The sequence below is a fragment of the Equus przewalskii genome, chromosome 8, assembly GCF_037783145.1.
Source record: "Equus przewalskii isolate Varuska chromosome 8, EquPr2, whole genome shotgun sequence".
In the NCBI taxonomy this organism is placed as follows: domain Eukaryota; kingdom Metazoa; phylum Chordata; class Mammalia; order Perissodactyla; family Equidae; genus Equus; species Equus przewalskii.
In genome coordinates, this window is record NC_091838.1 from 11,339,501 (window position 1) to 11,360,812 (window position 21,312).

A 21,312-nucleotide genomic window follows, 5' to 3' on the forward strand; every position below is an offset into this window, starting at 1 on the left:
ATGATGGACCTTTGTACCTGACCATGCCTAGAGACAGTTTCGTAATACACAAACACACACACACACAAAAACACACACACACACAACACAAACATACAATGCTTATGCTCATGCTCTCACTTTCTCTTAATTACATAAACTCACGTACACATGGGTTCATTGACATACACAACACTATCATAGCTTTCCTTTAATAAACAATGAAGGGGCATTATTTAGTTTCCTTTTCAAAATAAATAACTTAAGCAATGGCTTTTTATTTAAACTACAATTATTTAAAATGCTTGACCTCTGAATTTCCTCTGAATGGCAGATAAACTCAAACCAAAAAGAAAGGTTCAATTTACATGAACATATTTTAACTCTTTGTAATTACATTTCTAGCATTCTGAACTTGTTTCATTACCACCTTCATTTTTAGTAGTTTTTAAGGATATGAAATCCAAGATTCTCATACAAGACTGGTCTTTAAGGATATGAAATCCAAGATTTTCATACAAGACTCATCTTCTTTCTAACTTCCTAACTTACACATAATATGGAGGATGCTCAAAGTTATATAATTTCTCAAGCAACAGTAGTGTATTAGACAAATTTAGAGTGAATAAAGGCTATGCTTCCTATACAGCAAAGAAAATGTTTTTATACGCTTAAAAAATGTCTCTTGTTGGTAACACAAAATTAGTAGGATAATGTCACATGGTTGATTAAAACTGTTGTTCTGGGTCAGTCTTCAACTTATAGAAAGCAACGTCTATTAACTCCTTTTACCTTTAAGTTTGTATTATCTACAATTAGTATTCCTTCCCTCGCCTCAGATATTTTAAAAGAAGAGAACTGTCTGATGAGAATGTTGACGTCTTCTTTATATTCATTTCTAGCCTATGTCTAGAAGCCTTCTCCACTGACTCCAGTTAACCACAAAGATTCTCCCTTCCTATCTTAACAAAAACCTCCTCCTAACTCCACTGTCTTACTTTTTCTCTTGAGGTTTTTTGCTTTTTTTGCTTCAGACAGCAGTTCTAAGAAATTGTTTACTATTTGGACTCCATTTCATCATCACCCACTCACTTTTTCACTTCATTCTGCCCCGGTCTTGCCAAGAAACTTTTTTCTCTACCAGTTGTCACCAGTCAAGGCCACGACTTCCTTACCTGTGCTGCCTCTTCTGCAGAGTCCTCTGCCTCATTTCCTCAATTCCTGTCCAAACTGTCCACTCCTGACAGATTATTCTTTCTAAAGTGTAGTTTGGTTAAATCCTGTTAGTGTGGAGGATGGAGACTGGGAGGGTAGAGAATTCCCAATGGCTCTTCAACATCTGAAGAACCAAATGGAGGCCTCTTCCTCTGGATAAGCTTTATCTTGATTTCGCTATTCTTTCCACCTTTGTTTTAGCAAAACTTTAAAGTCACTCTTCTTCCGCAAAGCACTCACACGTCTGCGTCAAACTTTACTATGCCTTTCATCTTAAAACAGCATTTTTCAAACATTTTTAACCACGACCTACAGTGAGACATACGTTTTAATTGTGACCAAGTATACACATAAGCATATTTATACATATATGTTTTATGTCAGCATCACATATAAATCTGAACAATTTTCACGATGTAACGACACGCTGCAACTTTTTTTTGTAAATAATGATGCACTAAACTTATTTCATCACTTAACAATGAAGAGCAGCCGCAGTTTAAACACCCTGATCTAGAGCATCTGAATCTTTGCTTTTTTTTCTAAGTTTGATTCAATTATACACTTCATTAAGCCATTCAATCATTTATTCATTCATTTCATTCAAAAAACATGCAATAATCTCCGGCCGGAAGTCAGGCATTTCCGTGTGCACTGGGAATAAAATGGCAAGGAGCAGACGAGTCCCGCCCTCACGGAGTTTGCAATGTCCATCCTCAAAAGCAGCATCACCCATGCTCCTCTCTTCTTGAAGTGTTTACCTGTTCCAACCATTTCATAGCTTATCATGCTACTTTACATTTCCTCATCTTTTATATCTAAATTTCATTTCCACAAATAGACTGTAGCATCCTTCAAGAGCGGAATCTTAATTACACACACTTGCACTCTGAACCTTCACTTGGTAAGGGGAACTCAAGGGTAAAGGCAAAAAACAACCGAGTTCTAGTCTTGCTCACCACTTACCAGCTTTGCAAGTTTAGGCCAGTCACTCAACTTCTCTCCAATTCAGTTTCCTCGTCTGTAAAACGAGAGGTTGGGCTACATCAGTGGTTTTTAAATTCTACTGCTCCAAGTTTTCAGGATCCAACGGAGGTTCCAAAGCCTGACAGTGAGTGGTCTTGACTCAAAAGAGGAGAGCGAGGCATACTCCCGTTCTCCTGCCTCAACTGGAGCTTACAGCTTTGTTTGAAAAGAAGAGGCTCAGCGCTAAACAAATTTTAAGTCATTAAATCTTAAGATTTTGTAATCATGTGCTCCATCTTCTCTGCTGTACAAGGATGAGGTGAAGGAAGAAGAATAGGTAGGAAGAAAGGAGGGAGGAAAGAAGAAAAAATACTTGTAACAGAGTATACACTACTATGTTTCAGGAACCATGTTAGGATCAGTATACAGGTTATCTTAGTTTTCTATTCAATAACTTCATAAAATAGGAATCAGCCCTATTTTACATATGAGGAAAATGAAGTGCAGAAAGCTTAGATAACTGATGAAGTAAGTAAGAAGCAATGAGGCCAAAATCTTTTCTCTTTCCATTACCCCAAGGTATCTTCAAAGGAAGATAACGCAGACATGACATTTGTTTTTTTGTTTTCTTTTTTTTCATTTTTCCCATATTTCACTTGATGTGATCCTCTCAGCTTTGAAGCGTATATACTTCAGCCTTCTTCTTATTTTGCTGGCTAAGAAACTAAACTTCAGAGAAACGACAGTGATCTGCCCAATGCCAAAGTAACTCAGTGGGGCAAGGATGAAATTAAATATCTGAATTCATATTTTGTGTTCTTTCCATGTGCCAAATTGCTTCCTTTAAAAGACAGAAAAAGAAATAGGGAAACAATAAGAGGGAAGGAGGCAGAAAGGATGGTAGAGGTGGAGAATTATAACAATTCCACTGCTCACGTAAGAGGGCTAGTGAGTCAAATGAGATAACTGAATGGAAAGCACCTTGAAAAATCCAAAACACTCTATCAGTATAAGTCATTATTATTAACTATTCAAACAGTCTGCACTGAAGATGACATTTCATATTTTTGTAAAATTCCATGTGGTAATTGCAAATATAAAAGAGCTATATAATGAATTAATTGCATAGACATCTTACAGAAACTCACATAAAAGAAGGACAATCTGACACTCTTGAGATTATGGTACAAGAGTTGGTTACATACGCCTGCTTTCTGTTCATGATATACAGTCCCTTCTGGCAGTAGAATAATTCAAATTTTCAATTTTTCTTGGATTTCATCACAAACTCAATCAAAAGCATGAAAGTCAGTATTTTAATATCTTTGCACTGTGTGAAAAATAATAGCATGCACTACTACCTGAACTCTTAGAGCATTTTTTATTTTGATTGTCTTCCCATTATACTGAGAGATTGTCAGGACTTTATCAGGAAGATCATCCAAACAAGCTAGAGCATTATTAAGGTTCCAGCAGTGCAGTAGCTCACTGAATCTATGAGTGATTAAAAGCCATACAGTTGTGACAAGGAACATAAGGAGATCAGACAAAGGAGTTACATGTCTTTAAAAGAAGAAATAAAAAGAAGACTAGGATGATTTAACTCCCTGCATCTTTTATCAGTTCTAAAGCTGCAACATCATTTGATCAATATTTAAAGCCTTATGTGACTGGAGTCCTTATGGCAAATAATTTCCAAAGGTCAAAACAGTGGAAAAGAGGATTAACACAGAATTACAGCATAATGATTGCCTTGTCATGGTGCCAGCATTCCAAAAATGATATTTGACATAACAAGATGCTCTGACATAGTAAAATACTACCACTTTTGGAATTTAACATTGACTATAGTTACATTTTTTTGGTTCATTGAATTACTTGGACTTAGAAATATATTCCCATATCATTTAACATTCACAAAACTATTAACTAAATGCTTCCTATTTGCCAGACTTTGCACTGTTCACTGGAAATAGGGTGTAAACTGAGAATAGATAAGCCTCAGGGGAATGAACAATCCAGGGAAAGAGAAAAACAGCTAAACTAATTTCTACAATAGAAAGTAACTGAAAAAATGCCTATGTAATATTGTTAAATCATATAAACCAATCTTTAAAAAAACAACAAACACAGTAACGAAATGTTAACTGTATTCTCTTAAGCAGAGGAGAACAGTGATTACCACAGACTCTATTTTCTTCTTTACACAGTATATGTAAATCAGATACATTGTGTTCGATTTTTATAAGGATTTTTTTTATACTTTTATAATCACAGTAAAGAATCCAAGAAAGGAATTCTTTAACGGATATTTAGGTAGAATGCTGTGAGAACCCAGGAGGAGACCACTAACTATGCATGAGTCAGGCAAAGCCTGAGAGCAAAGAGGACACCTGAACTGACTCTGGAAGGGGACTAGGGGTTTACTGAGTGGAGAAGACAGGGGATGATTGTCAAGATACTGAGAGAATCATCTAGAAGAGTAAAAAAATTTGAACTCAGCATTCCACATAGTTTGAATGGTGGATGAGGGGGAGGAGATGGAAGCTGGATGTTCCCCATGAGAGAAAACATCGAGACCAAACTGGACAGGGCCTTGGATGTCATCCTAAAGACATCTGGGTTTTGTCCTGTGGTCACTGGGGAGCCAGGACTCCAGCAGTCGAGGGGTCTAAACATGGGACACTCTCAGACTTCTATTTTGCAAGATCCCTCTGGCTCCAGAGGTGTGTAAGATAAAACTCGGTTAAAGATGAAATTGTTAATGGAATAAAAATTGAGTGAGGAGATTTGAAATGTACTTTGACTTGGAGCTGACAGGATCTGTTCACCAACTGGATAGAGGGATAAGAAGAAAAACTTGAGGATAACTTGGAGAGATCTGATGATGGAAAATTAAGGGGCAGCAGGATTGGGATAAATGAAGAATTAATGAAATGCCTGGTATTTATTGAGAATAAGTTGCCTGAGGAATGTTCATTGGACGGTTTGAAACACAGCTTTTATACTTAGGAGAGAGACTGGGGGCTTTTCCTCTCTGATTTTCACCACTACTATAGTAAAGTAACTAATTATATATCACTAACAAGTAAATGAGTATCCTTTATAATCTTACTGGTGAACCTCTTTAAAAAAATGGAGGACATTTCTGATAATGGCAAAGCAAACAAAAAGCCATCTACCTCAAGAATACTCATATTTATATACTTTCCTTCTGATATAAATTGGATTATTGTCCCAATTATTCAGCTTTGTGTACTAGGAGTATACATCCACACCCTGTGCTACGTAATTTTACAGCACCTCCCACTGTGGGTAGAATGTACTTCCCCGTCCCACTAAGGTTGGGCTTGGCCACAAAATTGCTTTGACTAATAGAGTGTTAGTGGACATGATGTGACAGAAACTTTAATTGCTTGCATGGTTTGGCTTGCTCTCTCATGCACCTCTGATTGACCACAAAAAGAATATGCCAACCTATCTCAGACCTGAAACCCTGTCAGAAGCTTGTAGTACAGCCCTAACCTAGAGGAGCTTGGCCTAGATCAGCCCTATTACAGCCTTGGGAGTGTAAAAATAAATAGAACATCAGTAAGCCACTGAGCATTTTATGTTCTTTTTGTTATGCAGCATTACTGTAGCAACTGCTGACTAATACAGCTTTTCATTTACTTCAGAGTAAAGAAAACAAAGGGTTTTTTCCTTAAGACTGGTTTTCAAAAAAGCCATAATCTACTTGTTAAACTATATACACATATGTGTATGTAACAATATATAAAGCCTCTGTGCAGAAAACTCCAGAGTGGAAGACAATATCAATAAATCGAGGGATATGTCATGTTCATGCATTAGATGACTCAATAACGCAAGATTTTAAAGTCTTTGCAAATTAATCAATAAAGTTACAGCATTTCCAGTGAAAATCCAAGCACGATTTTTATTGAATATTACTAAGTATATTCTAAACATCTATATTATATTCAAAAGAGTAGGAATAGCCAAGACAGTCCTGAAGGCAATATTTCATTTGGTTTTATGCATGTATGGTATATTTTAGCTTTTAAAAATTAAAGTAAATAAATAAATAGAAATCATTATGGAATCAGAAGATCTTAGAGATTAAACCTATAACCAGAACATAAAATGCACCAGAAGCCTAAAACATAAGCAATGGAAATACTTCTCATGTCAAAGAGCAGAAGGAGAGAGAGAGTAAAAATATGAAATAAAAGACAAGAGACAAAAGAAAACCAATCTAGAAGGTATAACCAATAGACATGAGAATGAGAAAATGAACACAAAGAAATGGGAAAGAAGAAATCATCAAAGAAAAAACTAGAAAATATCCCCAAACTAAAGCTGGATATAAGTTTCAAAATTGAACAGACTGCTGGGGATCCTAAGACAATGACTGAAAAAAGGTTCACACTCGTATCCTTTTGAAATTTGGGGACACTATGAATTGTGAGGTTTTGAAAAACATGCAGAGCTCCACAAGAGAAGTTTCCACTTAGAAAAAAATCTGAGACAACATAAGACTTTGAGGGGAAAAAAGAAAAAAAAAATGAGGATAAAGTAATGGCAAATTTAGTGCAGGAAACAAAAAGAAACACAATTTGAAATTTCAGGATAAAAACAAACCTGTATGAAAAAGTCAAGGCCAAGATATAAAGCAAATGTAAATTTGGAATGATTTCAAGTAACTGAGTTAAAAATAAACAAAAGGGAAGCATCCATTTGAACACAGTGAACTCTTTTCCAAGGGTGTCCTGGGTTTCCTGGGGTGGACCTATAACCAAGAATAGAGCACAGCGAGTGACTCAGTATTACACAATATTTGTGGAGTGCCAACATTGTTTACACATTTCCAACTTTTAGAGCCAACATATTAAAAAAGCAAGACTTGATGGTGGTTATAGGAAGAATCTAAATATAAACAGCTTGATAACATAAAAGTAAAAGTTTAGCTGACCAAAAGTAAGCCACAAGAGAGAAGAAAAGTTGAGGAAATGAGAAGGAGTCTTAAGAACTTGTATTCGAAAGGGAAGAATACAGACTCTGTTGAAAAAGAGAAATGAACTTTTAACTATATTATTTTAAGTTATAAAATTAATCAACAGACAAACAAAACTGAAACTATACATGTCAAATATTGAAAGGAGGGGCAGGGAAAGACAGGGTAAGTCAGTAGAACAGATCCTTAACATTCACAGCAGGAGTCAATGGTATTATTTGAAAGTTGACAACCACACGATCAAGAATTACAGAGTAGCATTCTGAAGAAAAAGAATGAAAAACCAACAGTTAGGAATTGCCCCTGAGAACGCAAACAGAGGAAGAGAATGATGAGGCAGAGATGTTGCTTTTTATTATAACTCTCCTATAACATGAGATGTTATCTTAAAAATAACATGTGTGATGTATCTTAAAAAAAAATGATTTTTAAAAGACTGACCTAGGATCATTTTCCCACCACTAGTTGAACACTTTTAATTGCAACAAATACAGAAAACTTCATCTTAAAATCGAAGTACCTAAAATGGAATGAGAAAAAGCTATCATCAGGTTAATAAACTAATTCAAATGCCCAAATTTAACATTATAGGAAAACACAAACAAAGCAGGCATTGAACATTAGAGGGAAAAAAGAAAGAGAATATTGAGTTGCAGAATATTATTTGTTATACAAGTCTAAGACCTACAAAATAGTTAGCATATTTAGAAAATAATTTTTGCAAGTTTAATTATTACCAGAAAGTATTGTGATATGAGTGCAGCATGTACTACTTTACTTTCTTTCTCTCTGTTACCTTCTGAAAATGAGGAAGAAGGAATAAGCAGTTGCTGAACACCTACCTGCTAATTGTTTAAATATGTTTCCATTAGTTCTAAGGAATAAAATTTGGTATAATTTACCACCATATCAATTCTAAAGAAATGGCACTAAGAGATTTACCTGAAATTATCCAGTCAGTAAATGATAGAGCAAGGATTTCTCTACAGTCAAAACTACTTCCATTATAGTATACTACAATAATCATTTTAGTGATCACTAATCTTACTGATCGTAATTTTGGTCTACTAAATTACAATATCAGAATATTTATTTTAAAGTACATTAGCAACAGCACTATGCTTACTTATATCTTCTTTAGCTTCTGCAGTAGGCAGAACGATGGCCTTCCAAAGATCCCTAACACCTGTTAGCTGTGAGTATGTAACCTTACATGGCAAAAGTGACTTTGCAGATGTGTTTAAGTCAAGGATCTTCAAACAGGGAGATTATCCTGGGTAACCTAAGTGAGCTCAGTGTAATCACAAGGATCCTTTAAAAGATGGAAAGGGGAGTCAGAAGAGTAAGGAAAGGAGATATGATGACAGAAACAGAGGTCAGAGTGATGGGATTGCTGGCTTGGAAGATGGAAGATGGAAGAAGGGGCCATGAGCCAAGGAATGGAGGAAGACTCTAGAAGTTGGGAAAGGCAAGGGAATGGATTCTGCCCTTTGAGTTTCCAGAGAAATGCAGCCTTTTGGACACCTTGAATTTAGCCTAATGAGACCCCTTTGGGACTTCCGACCTCCAGCGCTGTAAAATAATAAATCTGTGTTATTTCTAGCCACTCAGTGGCTACAGCAGAAATGGGAAGCTAATACAGAATCTGCTTCAAAATCAGAAAGCTCTGGGCTTAAGTCTTGTCTCTGCTATGTGATTTTGGGCGAGATTCCTAACCTCTATGAACCTCTAGTTTCTTTATCTGAAAAGCTGCAATGATAAAATCATCTACTCAAGCAAGTATGATGATCATTAGTCTACAGTTAGAGCTCATTAGAGGGTAGATATTATTATTAAGTACTAATTGTAGAAGAAAAATTTTTTAAAATAGTAAGAAAAAATGGTTAAGGTTGTTTTTTGTTTCCAAACCCCCAAAGTTAGCTAGCCAGTGATTCTTCATAACATATTGGCTACAAGTTGAAATACGAAGGAGGAAAACTGCTCCAATATTGAAACCACTTCATGATTTGAGCTCATTCACTCTACTCCTTTAATATCTAGCCTCTTTGGGGAAGAGGCAATATCCTTGACTGGCTATAAATTTATGAGTGTAGTTGCTTTTATGGCTCTGAATGTAATAGAACCTAAGTAAATACTGATAAGTTCTCTATTCTTCTGAGAAGTTTCCACCCACATAATATTGTCCTATCATTGGAAATCCCCACAGTTTTGATAAGAACGAAGGCAAGAACTCTTTTATATATAACACTTGTCAATTAGAATCAGAACAGCATTCATCATTTTCCCTGGAAAGGCTATGGGTTTTTAAAAAACTCACTTGAAGTCTATATAATGAAATCTTACCCTTATTGTCTTTCGAGCACCTTCAGCTGGTTTGGGAGGTTAATGCTGGCTTTCAAGTTTATTTTCTCAAGCATCCTTTGACATGGTTTCTGCATTTACAGATTAAGTGATAAACTGAATTAAAGGAAATAAGTATTTTCTGTCAGCACAGTCTCCCTACACAAATAGACTTCATTTGAAAACACGTTCATCTTTTCAACGTTGGGATAGGTATTGTCTTAACTAGACCTGTGGGGAACTATATTAACTCTTTCAAACCACTTAGTTACCAGTTATTTTCAGGAATTCTTTGTGTAAACAGTGTATTTAAAAAGATGTGCTTTCCTCAGATGCAAGGTATTGATTTAAACTTTCTGTGTACAGGATCATAACACGGCACGAGTTAATTAGTATCCAGGAGGCCTCACAACTAGGCGAATTCTCACTGAAAACCATGATCACTCGAAAGAGTATAAAATGTGACTAAGGAAAAATGGTTTAATACACAACTCCCCCTATTCCATGGCATATGGTTTTTCATCAGTATGTGCATCACTTCAAGACACAACCTACGTTATTTGAAAAACAACTCTTTAGGGAACCATTACGGATATCAGTGGAAAGAAGACCTTGAAGATCTTACATACGTGTTTTGCTTGGGCTGAGGAAATTTGTGCTTTGGATGTTTCTTATCTAGAATGTGAAGAGGAATTTCAGACATCACCAAACAGAAAAGTCCCTATGTCTTATATGAAGCTAGTAGGCGCTCATTAAATACTTCTAGAGTTTCATGGTATATGACTATATACATACACACACACACACACACACACACATATAGGAGTTCACAGCCCAGAAATGGAGAGCTTTTCCAGACTGCTAGCTTTCTGAAAACAAGTGCCTATCCATGCTGACATCACACCATCAGTGTCTGGATCACTCCAACAGATAGAAGGTGTTCAACAAACGTTCATATTCATATGCTGAAACCCGAATCCCAGCGTGATGGTGTTTAGAGGTGAGATCTTTGGGAGGTAATTACGTCATGAAGCTGGAAGCCTTATGAATGAGATTAGTGCCCTTTTAAGAAGAGGTCAGAGAGCTAGCTAGATTTCTTTCTGCCATGTGAGGACAGAGCAAGAAGTCAGCTGTTTGCAAGCAGGAAGAGTGCTCTCACAGAATCTGAGCATGCTGGCACCATGATCCTGGACTTCCAGGCTCCAGAACCATGAGAATAACTATTTATTGTTTAAGCAACCCAGTCTATGGTAATTTGTTAGAGCAGCCCAAACTGACTAAGACAGGAGGTATGAATAAACATGTACCTGATTAAATGCATAAATGAACAAACATTTCCTGAATGGACATATATATGGATTAGTTATTTGATTTTACACAAGAACATAGCAGAGTTTATTTCTCTTTGCTAATATGAAGCCAAAGTACACAGTTCCTTTATAAACACCACTACACAGCAACATTATGAAGTCAAGACCAGAATAAATATTTTATTATACAGAATCCTATCACCCAACAAATCAACTATCTAATTTTCATGCTTCTATTGATTGCTTGATCATATTTTATATAGTTGATTTCTTTAGCACAAAAAATATCAGAATATTTGTCTACATAATGAGAAAAATTCAGGCACAAGTTTAAAATTCTGCACATATATTAGATTTCATATTCTTGACAGGCTACAGTGAGCTCTCCTTCCTGAGGCCTCATGACACTTAAGAATGTCGTACTGACTAGGGATGCGGCCATATACTGCCACAAGACACGTGCAGTATTATTATTTAGCCTGCATTCTGTTCAATTTTATATGTGTTATTTCCTAGCCACTATGAAGCTCCTCCCTCTTAGAGAATAGGAATTATGCCTCTTTATATAATTCCACCCTGCCTAGAAGTGTGCAAAAGAGATAGAAAGATAGATAGACAGATAATGATAGACAGATAGATGATAGACATTTGTTGAATGAATGTCATACGAATATAGCCATTGTAAGTGAATAAAAAATAAATGGGAAACATTAAAAATGCCTAATATTTTATATTGTTGTATTTTGAATATAATTATAATAGCTTGCTTTATAATCTTTACATCCTGAGATAAAAACCATGACTGTCCCTTAAAAATACACATTTTAAGATAATCAACATTTTTTTCATTAATATGACATTCATTAAAGAGGAGCTAAAAATATCAGAAAGTCATTAGGAAAATAAAATAGGGCTTTAGCTTCCTGTTTTGACTTAAAAAACTGTACATGAGATGAAAATTGTGTTCTTAACTTTGACCCAGTTACGATGCTGAAAGCAACATGAACTCTGCCCCGAATGTCAACCTGTTAGTGGAGGTTATTGTCCCCTCGTAAATCCAATTAAATAAATGCAACACATGTCCTAGACATTTAAGGAACAAAGAAACAAAGAAGACACAATTCTTGCCTTCAAGGAGCTTACAGGATAACGGAGACGTCTGTCTATCTGTATACACACACACACACACACATATTATATTGTGTGTATATATATACACACACACACATATATGAATTGTCAATTTCAGAATAAGGTTTTGTTTTGTTTTTCAGTAGAAATCATGAAAATTTGACCCCTGCTTCCTTTGGGAAGATGAATCCTTCGAAAATCAGTCTGTCTCTTTGTTCTCAGGGTTTCCCTTGTTTTCACAGTGATTCCTCCATGATAAGTAGAGGTCAGCCTATTAAATATAAACAAACAGTGGCCTTCTTCTGATTATCTTCTTCCATCTTCATCTCCTAAATTGAAATTTACATATTCCTCCCATCCTTAATCCAGGCTCTTTAACCCTATCTTGTTTATCTGTATTCACATTAATTCGGGGATCTTACCTACAATGGGAACTGCTACTATCATTATTACCTCCCAAGTGTATATTGCTAATCCTAACCCCCTACCAGTGAGTAGGCGTGTCTTAAAATACAACTTAGCTCATTATATTTTCCTAAAAATTAGCATCATTCTCTAATTTGTCCTCTACTACAAATGGCCAGCATCTCATTCCTAGCAACATACACATATATATGTATGTGTATACACACACACGCACATACCATTTGTAAGGAGATACATATATATATATATATATATATATATATGTATGTATGCATGTATGTTTGTACTTTTTAAAGTATAACCATTCTTTTATTCTATATATTGCACCATGTGTCACAGACTCACTTTGATAACTCCTCAGGAAAGAGAACCTAATTTCTGTTGTATTAATAGCAAGTTTTTATTTTCTTAGAAATCTCAACTCTCTAGTGAGTATAGCTCCCTTACTATGGTCACTGCTCTATCAATAAAGTATCCCGTCTTGAGGCTCTTGAATCTGGCCTAGTGATGATGCCAGGCTCTCCATGAAGCTCCTTAGGGCCCATGCCCTCAGGCCCACCTGTTTAGCTCACATGTCATCTCACTTCAACCACCAACTGAATTTCAACTGCAGCTGCTCCTTCCAACAACTCCTCCCAGCAAATCAGGCCCTGAACTCCATCAGCTCTCAGATCTTGCCTCCGTACCTCCAGAAAGGGCCATACCCCACCCTATAGCAATGCTGGTATGAGAAAATGTCCCCTGCTGAGCAACACCTGAGCAGCCACCAACCCCACCACCACCACCCCATGCCCGAGATGCTCCACATCCCTTTTCAGAGGTACACATTACAGCACACAGCACAAAACTCAATGGGACCTGTCAGGCTCCATGGAAGTTTTAACCTCTCTAAGATATCACCTCTCTCTTCAAAGGATTCGTAGTAAAATGTGGGGGAGTGGCTTTAGAGTCACATAGAGTCAGGTTTTAATTCTGGCTCTGTTACTTGTTGTCTCATCATGAACAACTTTAGTTTCTTCATTTAAACAATGGTCCTAGAAAGATTAGCGGGTATAGGGGTATAGAGGAGATCATATAAAGCTACCTGACGAGTCAAGATCAGCTGATGTGCCAAAAACATGGGTGAGGTGGCAGGGGCTTAATACACATCCTCTATTTCTCACTTTCTCTTTGATTAATGAGCATGCAAGAGATATGGCTCTTCACCATGAAAACCGATGCACATGTGTTCTCCTTACAACGGGCCTGCAGAACGGCCCATCGCTATAATATGGAGCCTTGAATCTGTTCTGAATACTTCAGTTACTTGGTAAATGACTATTAATTGGTCAATAGATCTGTTCTGTATATATCAGAAACTTGGTAAATATTTAAAAGAATTAACTGGTTAAAATCGATTCTTCATTCTATGTGGCTTTTATACAGAGTATTAATTTTATCATCTTCAGAATACCAGGAATAGATTTCACTTACCATCTGGTAAGAACTATACTTCGTATACTTTCTAAGGAAATATTGGGGTCAATTCTTTCTGTTCCACTTTTTTAAAGAAATTAGGCCTAACAATGGCCCAGATAAGACGCAACATCAAATATAAACTTGAAAGGAAAACTAAATAATCCAATAAAACACAGAAAGAGCAACATTTTTCAGAGGATACAAAAGGGATTTTGTTTTTGAATCTCAAGTGTACAAAGCAGCAAATGCTTGTAATATCTGCATAAGTCTCTTCTTGAATTCTAAGTCAGGCACAGACCAAGTTACAACATTTTTAACCTCATTCTTAGTAGGTGCCTATTGCATTCAAAATTAACCATCTACTTTTCTATTCACTTCCTCAGTTAATAATATAAATATTACGTTACATTTTGAATGATTCAATTAAGATCTTATCCATAGAATAAGGTCTCAGAAGTATAGAAAATGAGCCTTTTAGATATGTGTAGCTCTGGACAGGTTTATAAAATTTTACGTACTTCTGGTCAAAGAAATCCTCAGAGAAGGAGTGTATTTTATGGTCCCCATAACCACTTTGTCAATTATGTTCATAATGTGAAAACGTCCATAAAACTCATTATACCCAGTTCTGATTTAGAATACCAAATTCCATAGAATTATTACTCTATTCAATTAGTACTTTTTTTCTTCTTGGTTTGGTTTAGTTTTTTGAAGGAGATGAGATTAAATCAGTCTTCATATAGAAAACATGCGCACATTGCAACTGCTAATATTTTAAAAGCAGCAAAAGTAACTTACAGCAGAAATTGTGTTAACAGTGCAACATGGTTATTTTCAAAAATCTTTTTAACATCCTACTGGAAACTATAGGGGCAATTACCACTTCCACGAGCTTTTTTAGTTATTTCACTAATTCAATGATATCATGGACGTGTCTGCAAAATCAAACGTAGAACTGAAACAATTTATCAAGATAAATGTTAGTAGAACATTTTCTTTAATTACTTGCACATTTCATTTTGCTATACTTTAAGGTGAATTATCCAGAAAATTACAGTTCTCCATGTTCAGGCATAACAGGAAACACCAGGTTGTAGCAATTGATTTAATTGTTCTCTGGAGCCTAAATTACCTGAACATTACTCACCACATTGATTGCCATTGTTGGATATGTGTGTAACTAAAGATGCCAACAGTTTATGAAACAATTTTTAATTATTAATCACTTCCTATCCATCTAGAAGCAATTTGACTACTTAAAAATAAAGAAATAAAATACCTCTAAATAGAGACATATGGAAGAGCCATACGAAATATAATGCTTAGGTTAAAAAAAGTTCATAAATTTTATTTCTCAAAACCTACATTTTGTGTTCTCAAAAAAAGTATGGTAATCTGGTATTAATTTCTTAGGAATAAATCTCCCAAAAACTTAGTGTTTTATTGCTTTGAGGGTTGATATACTTAATTTAGAAGATGAGTTATTCGGTTTTTGAGGGGATAGAAAAATGCATTTAAGGAATATGTTATTTGCACAAAAAGGATAGCTGTGGGAGAAATAGGGAGGGAGGGAGGGACTCAAGACCTATACCTCATTTTTCATATAGAATCGACAATTTTATGTCATTCCCTCCAAAATGCTACCGTTTATAGTAATACACATACATACGAGTGTTTCTAAGTAGCTTGATTCTTAAGAGCAGCATTTTCTTGTACGATGCCTTTCATTCAGTCAAAAAATAGAGGTTTAGTGATTCCATAGATCAGGTACTCTTCTAAGCGCTGGAGATAGAACACTGAATAAAGAGGGCAAAGTCTTGTGAGCAAGAGGTGGGCACTGTAAAAATATTTATCAAAACACCAGTGACTGCTAAGTACAATGAAGAGAAATGAAGCAAAATGAGATGATAGCGTGATTAGGGCTATTTTTGATGGGTTGATTCAAGACGATTAAGAATTTGACATTTAGGAAAAGACCTCAGCCAATACCTGGGGAGAAAATGGCTTCTGTGGAAAGCACAGCAGCAGCAACACCAAAATAGCAACAATCTCTGTGTATTCTGGAAACTTCAGGTGGGCCAACGTGATGGACGAACAGTAGGGTAAGCAATTGGAGTTCTTAGGATGGACTGGGAAATATACTGAACATTTTACACTTATCTTACTTAGTCCTCAGTACCACTCTGTGTGATATACATTATGCTCCTCATTTTGCAAAATAAGCATAAATCATTGAGATCAGAAATATGAAATAACTTGCCCATGATTAAGGCAGATCAAGGACCTAATTCCAGGGGCCCTAAATCAAGGTTATCAGTCCCTGTGCTATTCTGCTTCTAGCAAGGAACAACACAGACACCACCCACAGTGCTGGAACAAGGAGTCTGGTTGCACATGTTAGAAGAGCAGGCTGTGGGGAATAGAGAGCTCAAGTTGCCGCAACCTCGCTTTATTGCTACCCTGCTGGGTGACAGTGAGCAATCATGTAATCTCTTAAAATTTAATTTATATAATCATTCATTTCCTCATTAATTCATTCTGAACATATCTATTGAAGGCCTAATATAGACTAGGCAATGTTACCAAGAATTATACTGAAAGATAATCGAACACACTTTCAAGAATCTCTCATTCGAGTGGAAAGCAAACCTATGGATATATCCTTTAAGATAATGTAACTCCAATAAATAGGTAGAAAAAAGTGCTAAGGAAACATAAAGCCAGGAACAATGCTGTCTGGCTGTCAGTTTTCTGTGCAATTTGGGAATGAAGCTGCCTGATCACACTGGGCCTTCCTCACCTTTAATATTATTTTATTCCGACTGTCAGTCATTGGGTAACATTGTATGCATCTGGTGAGAAGGCAATATTGTATAAATTCCCATCATAAAGTCTAATATTTTTTTTGGCAGACATAAGGCTATACCAGGTTTCTCTTTCTCTCCTTCCTGTAACAATATCTGTAATTCTGAATTATTTTTCTAACAATAAGTCATATGCTAAGAAATCTTCCCAGGTCATGAGTTTCTCCATAGGTAACAACAATAATGGGTAGAAAGAATTTAACCTAAATATATAAGCATTGGCTATTACTCAAAAATTAAACATGTGTAGAGGGAAACGTTGTGCACATTCCACTCTCCTTTAACACATTAAAAATAAAGTCAGGTTTTCACAGCATAATTTTAGAGGAAATAAACCTGAAGAGCTCAAATTTATATAACTAGTGACACGCATCTTCAATAACAACTCCTGCAAATACTTTACATGCACAGATTTGCTTTGAAGGTTTGAATAAGCCCAAGAACAAGAAAGGAGGCTGACTTGTGATAAGCTAGACGCTGAGGCTCACAGAACAAAACTCTAGATAAGAAACTCATTTGTAGGAGGAAGTCACTGAACTAGAGGGTGAACCAAGCTGAACCCAGAAACTCCGTCTTGAAGCAGCTTTGTCTTTCTCTATAAAGAATGCCCTCCGTCCTGAGGAATTCAAATCCTATTTCTGTACTACAGTGCTGGTAAAATAAAGAGAACATGCAGAACGCTAAGAAATGGATAATTCTGAGCCAGAAAATTAAAATTTTAGATAAACTAAAAAGTAAAACGTCGAATTTCAGGTTGGAATTAAGACATAAACAAACTTACCAATGTTCCAAATGGAAACAAGAAAAGTCAGTTCTTCAGTCTCCATCCTCTTCAAAATGGGATAATATATCATAAAAATGGAAACTTAGTGTCATTACTAAGGGAATGACATAAAGGGAATCAGTAAAATCAAATCTTGTTCTAACACAAATGCTATATTAAAAGGGGTTTATGATTACTTCCCTCCCAGTTATTGAATAATCCATCTTCCATTTGGACCTTAAAATTAAATTTGAGGGGCTGATCCAGGAGCATAGTGGTTAGGTTCACACACTCTGCTTTGGCGGCCTAGGGTTTGCAGGTTCAGATCCTGGGCACAGACCAACACACTGCTCATCAAGCCATGCTGTGGCAGAGTCCCACATACAGAATAGAGGAAGATTGGCACAGGGACAATCTTCCCCAAGCTAAAAGAAGAAGATTGGCAACAAATGTTAGCTCAGGGCCAATCTTTCTTGCCAAAAAAAAAAAAATTAAATTTGACTGGTCATAGTTAATTCTTGTTAGGGTGACCAGGGATCCAGGTTTGCACAGGGGAGTGACAGTCTCTGACTGTTGCCCCAGCATAATTAACAATAGCATCCCTTTTTATTCTCAAATGTTTCCTAATTTGGAAAATAAATTATGTTTGGAACATTGTCACCTTTCTCAAACTTAAAATAGTATGATAAAGAATAACTAAATTTGATATGAGAGGGAAAAGAAAAAAGTTAGAATTTACGTCTTTTGAAATAACACTTGATGAGCCATTGTGAGCGCTTTTTGTGCCACTGATCCACTTTGCTGTCAACTAAAATTGAATGCTCAATTAATTAAGATAAAATCTTATTGGTGCTATGCTAGACACTAAAACAAAAAGGACGTTAGGGATAGGTCCTTCCCTTGTTGAAATTAAAACCAAAAAGAAAATAAAGTGGCCTATGAATGAGCATATAGAACCAAAAGCAAGCAAAATGGAAATATAAAAGCAGCCACATGCAAAGATATACATATGCAGGGAAAATGAACTCATTATTTAAGTGAGGAACATGCCTATGTATAGAATAGATTTCATCTAAGTTTAATTTATTTGATTTAATCAGTTCTCTAAAAATGTTCATTCTCATTTGATTAACCATATTAAGCATTATTATTAGCAATAGAAAATTCTAGGTTTAATAGTTCAAAGTCTAGTTTTTAATTATTAACTTTGATATTTGAATGTAAACAAAATGTACGCCTATTATTGAAAATGTTATAAAATATACAAAAGTATAAAGGAAAACATAACCTATAATTTTATCATCCAAAGTATCACTTTTAATATTTTCTTACATTAGATATATACATATATATGTGTGTGTGTACATAAACGTTAGACACACAGACATACATACACTATCACACATTCATATATATAAATATCTAATGCATATAGATTATTCTCTATTTGGAGTCTTTTCACTCTTTTTCTTTCTACACAGTATTATGCCCTGAGCATTGTCCTATATCATTATTATTTGAAAACATTCTTTGAACATCTGAGATTGGGCACCCTGCTCTCTGCGATGATTTCCAGTCACAGGGATTTGAGTATGAATTCTACAACGGGTCTGGCCAGCTCACTGAAAGTGGACATTTTATTTATATTTTATTCCAGAATAGCTTAAAAACCAGGTTTTTATGTTGTCATGATCAAATCCCAAATTGAAACTCAGTATGGAATAATGACCTCTTATCCCTCACAGGCCTTAGGAAACTTATGGCTAGTCGTTTCCAAATTTTATTTTGTTGGTAATTTTTCTGATTGGAGTTGGACCAAATGTATATTATTCATATGAACGCCAAGATTTATAATTCTGAGACTTTTTATCTGAGAATGTCTTCCTCTTTAGCCACGTCTTTTTATAGGTCTTTCAAGAAAGGCTTATTTTTTAAAGTCTTGTATATTCATGTTTAGTCATTTATTACAAAACCTCTGATGGATGCAAAATAACATGTAAAATCCATTCAGTTTAATAATAATAATGAAACAAATATCCATAAGCCCAGTACTCACTTTGTGAAGTAGAACAGTGACTGTGAACGTGCCTGAGTACCCTTCCTTGACTGAATCCCATTTCTAGAGTTAATTGCCACCCTAATGCCAATAACTCGTTACATTTCTTTGAGGTTTACCAGATAACTGTGAATTAATAACAATGTACCATCTAGTTGTTTCTCTTTGGGCTCTTGTATACATAAAAATATTACTGTAATGTATTCTTTGACCTGATATTTTTCTACTGAACATTGTGTTTATAAGATTTATCTATGTTGACGGATAGAGAAGTGATTTATTTACTTTCTCTGCTTTATAGTAAATCATCACGTCAACATTCCACAATACACTTATCCACTGTACTATTGATAGACATTTGGGGTGTTTCCAATTTTTGCTTTTACAAACAGTGCTGCTATAAATATTCTGGTGCATGTTTCCCTGTGCACATATCAACACACGGCTTGTGGACCCGCGCCAGTTCAGGAATTGTTTGTTGCAAGTCCACGATGGGATAAGTATTGAAATGGAGGGTAAGCATTTAGAAGCTTTAACAGTAATTGGATTTTGCTGCAATATCCAAGCTCAGAATCAGTGAACTCATCTCATTTAACGGGGCTTCACCCATTTGCTGGTGCTGAACTCACGTGGTGAGTCAGACTATGACAAAAACCACGTACAAGTCACGCACAGTAGGATCATCTGATGTTTTTAAGATTAGATTGGCAACTGTAATCCAAAAGTGTACAAAAGTTGGATAAAATATGACTAAGTATATATTTTATAAATATCTGTACCTTCTTTTCATTTATAATTAAACCTGCTTTTTAAACCTATAATTTAACATTATAGCCAGATTAGAGAAATTATATGTGTCATTTTTAATGCCTAAGGTATTGACAGCAAGATAAACTTCACTGCATTTTTGTTGTTGTTAACACAAGAATATAGGAGTAGCAGGAAAGAAAATAAAGACAAAAGAAGTGATTTTACAAAAACGAAGACCAAAATATGGAAACTACCTGAGTATTCAACTTAGAATGTTGGTTGAATATACTGCGATAAATAGACACAGTGGAAAACTATAAGGAAGGTCCTCATGAATTGATAGGGAGAAAATTCCAAGCGATATTATGAAGTGGGGAGGAAAAAATCAAAGTGCAGAAAGCATATACAATAGCCCCATCTGCAAAAAAAGGAAAAATAAATTAATATACATACATCTTCTAAACACTGCAAAAAAATCCCAATGAAATTGGTTGCATGAGAGGGGTATAGAGTAGAAGAGATACACGAGGGAGTAGGGCTTCTGTAAGTAATTTCTTTTTATATATGGTTTTTACATTTGAAAGCATAACATGCATATGGAAAAAATCCAATTAAATAATTAAGAATGGGAAGCAGAAAAAATACCCAGAAGCAAAGTGACACAGATAAAGTTAAATTGTGTATCAAATGAATATCATAAGCTGACTGGAGAAGAAAGAAGGAAGGAAGGAGAAAGCGGAGAGAAAATGGAATGAAGAGTGGGATGGAGGGAAGGAGGGGAATTTAAAAACTACCATTCCTTTGTCCTGAATAGTTTGAGAACCACCGGTCTGAGGGATACTTAGCAGTGGAAGTGCTGGCTCACCATGCTATTGCTTATCTTTATCATTTATTCCAAATAGTTTTCTAAAGTGATTATACAAAGATACACTTTCACCTACAGTATACACCAGTTCCTGTTGCTCACCAGTGCTTATATTGTCATTTATTACTGGAAATATGGTGAGACATAAGATTTGTTGTACTTTAAATTTGCCTTT

The 21,312-nt window shown here is 35.6% G+C and overlaps 1 protein-coding gene across 2 annotated transcripts in view; it reads right to left on the reverse strand.

Moving 5' to 3' along the window:
* The window catches only part of HNF4G (hepatocyte nuclear factor 4 gamma), a 115,902-nt gene that overhangs the window by 67,264 nt on the left and 27,326 nt on the right, over window positions 1-21,312 (reverse strand). Inside the window, exon 2 of one of the 2 annotated variants that reach the window (XM_070630418.1) lies at window positions 2,161-2,215. The exons of the other annotated variant lie outside the window; for it this stretch is intronic. The gene's annotated coding sequence lies outside the window, so the exon portion shown is untranslated. The remainder of the gene's footprint in view (window positions 1-2,160; window positions 2,216-21,312) is intronic. 2 annotated transcript variants of the gene reach the window in all.